This window comes from Pinus tabuliformis, chromosome Q, assembly GCF_031772625.1.
Source record: "Pinus tabuliformis cultivar Carrire ecotype Pingquan chromosome Q, CPIR1, whole genome shotgun sequence".
In the NCBI taxonomy this organism is placed as follows: Eukaryota; Viridiplantae; Streptophyta; class Pinopsida; order Pinales; family Pinaceae; genus Pinus; species Pinus tabuliformis.
The window spans coordinates 543,073,499-543,076,318 of NC_142296.1; the positions used below are offsets into that span (position 1 = coordinate 543,073,499).

The window sequence follows — 2,820 nt, forward strand, 5'->3', positions numbered from 1 at the left end:
ATGCCAGACACAGCAACCAATTCATTCTTTGTTGTATGGTTATTGTCCTTGGCATTTCCACATTCAATGAAATTCTATATCCATTCTTTGAACAAAAGTATGTGAATATGAGTGATGCATGGCCATAGCTATTGAGGAGAGAATCAACTCTTGTTCTTCCTTCTTTGGATCACACCTCCTTTTGGACTGATCCAAGGTTTTCTTACTCGAATTCCTTTCCTTTGGATTTCAATCAACATTTAACAATGAGTCAAATATTTGAAACCATCTTGACGATCTTAATCTCATGTTTTGTGGAGTGACTTTGAAGATATATTTGATTGGAATAATTTTACTAAAACATAAGATGTCATAATTATGAAATCTCTACCGACATCTTATGTGAAAATCGAGCCTTTACAAAAAGCCCAGTATCATGGTCAAAGGTTGGATCACTAACACTTCAATTCTTTTAGTTTTTAGAGTTTGATCTTGTAAAGTTGGTCAATATCCCAAAGAATTCTCCAAGTTTCTTATTGCACCATGTATTATTTGGATGCAACATAAATACTACAAGGAAGAAATGCTCCCCTTGTTGAAGAAGCATAAGGTTATACACTTTACTCATACAGATTCTCGACTTGCAAATAATGGACTTCCTAATTCCATTCAAAAGCTGAGATGTCGTACAAACTATCAAGCCCTGAGGTACACAAAGTCTATAGAAGAGCTTGGGAAGAAATTGGTGGATACGATGAGAAATAATGGGAAGCCTTACATTTCCCTTCATCTAAGGTAATAAGCAAAACAATAAATTATGATATTAACTTAGATCAAGTTCAATAAACTGAACCTGTACATGTTAATTTATTAAAAGTTGTGAAGTCATAATATTGATGTATGTAACATGAACTAAAAATCATGTGTGTTATCAACAATACACATTTAAATATTTTATCAAGATAGACCAAGATGAACTAATTCATAGCAATTAATCGTTTGCTATCTGTAACGATGTAGATATGAGAAAGACATGTTAGCATTCACTGGTTGTGCACACAACCTTACATTGGATGAAGCAGAGGAGCTGCGTGAAATGCGATACAATGTAAAGCACTGGAAGGAGAAGGACATTGATGCTGAAGAAAAGCGGAAGCAGGGAGGTTGTCCTTTAACTCCACGTGAGACTGCTCTTTTCTTGAAAGCCTTGGGCTATTCACCAACAACAAACATTTACATTGCAGCAGGGGAAATTTATGGAAATGGCAGCATGAGAGCTCTGCAAAATGAATTCCCAAATGTATTTTCACATTCAACTCTTGCTACAGAAGAGGAGCTTGAGCCTTTTAAAAACTATCAGAATAGACTTGCTGCATTGGACTATATTTTAGCACTAGAGAGTGATGTGTTTTTGTATACTTATGATGGAAACATGGCAAGGTTGTTTAAGGGCATAGACGGTTTGTAGGTGTCAGGAAAATTATAAATCCTGACAGGTAAGAGTTTTACCCATTTTACTTACCATCTTAAAGGAAATGATTGGTAATTTTCTTTGATTAAAAAAATCATTGGTAGAAGGAATTTTGCATGTTATACAACAATACAAAAATGAAGGGCACCTGTAATGATTGCGATTTCTTCTGTCATTAGGGAAAATATGATCAAATTGACAGACAAAATGGATCAAGGACAAATTTATTGGAATAAATTTGCATCCAAAGTGAAGGTCACATGTTTTAACTGACTTGGAGTTCCTTATCCAAGAGAAGCTGGTGATTTCCCAAGACTAGAGGAAAACTTCTATGCCAATCTCTTCCCTGGTTGTATATGTGAAAGTCATAACAAAAATCGAAGACTACTGAGGCAACAATACCATGCATAAGCATAGCCCAACTATATATTTGATTTTAGATACTCCAGTGTTGTACTATAAATTGTAGCACAAAGGTGAATTTGTTTGGGTCTAATTGTTAGCATAATGGGCTTGTCGATGGTTGTTCACCAGCTCAATGGAGATGTACATGTAGGACACGATGTTGATGACCAATTATCTGTGGTACGAAGCTCAGCTAACCATGCTTCCGTCAAATAGATTGGAAAGGGTTAAAGGAGAAAGTAATAAGAAATTATCTTTCCTTATCAACACAAATTCTTACTTCCTGCTGGTATTTCTGAGGGTTTTGAAATCTAACCCTTTAACAAGATTTAGAAAGGAAAGTAGGGAGTTAATATGTATTCTTTAATATTCTTTGAAACTGAATGAGAGAGAAATTGTTCGTAGTGGGATTTCCATGCCAGACACAACAACCAATTCATTCTTTGTTGTATGGTTGATATTATCATTGGCATTGCCGCATTCAATGAAATTCTATATCCATTATTTGAACAAAACTATGCGTATATGAGTGATGCTTGGCGATAGCTATTAAGGAAAGAATTATTTTTTTGCCAGCCATTTACAACCAATCGACACAACCACCCTTCGTACACTGCTAATTAAATTTTTTGTTAGAATGCTGCATGATTTAATATAATTTGACTGAGATGATATCCTCCTAGCAATGCAACCACCTTTCGTACACTGCTAATTAATTTTTTTGTTAGAATGTTGCATGATTTAGTATAATTTGACTGAGATGATATCCTCCTAGCAATGCAACCTAAATATGCTTCTATTTCCAACCATTTCCATACTAGTTGGGGAGCCTCATAATTTAGGACGCTTATTTGATCCTTTGTGGTGGGAATTTACGAAGTCTTTCCCACAGCCACCAAATTTTGAAGTCTGAGAAAAAATAATAAGTTTTTTCACATTGGGAATTCGAAAATGCAACAAAAGTA

The 2,820-nt window shown here is 35.0% G+C and overlaps 1 pseudogene; it reads left to right on the forward strand.

The window, feature by feature from the left end:
* LOC149220591 (O-fucosyltransferase 19-like) lies at positions 1-1,861 on the forward strand (annotated as a pseudogene).
* Positions 1,862-2,820: the final 959 nt, after the last annotated feature.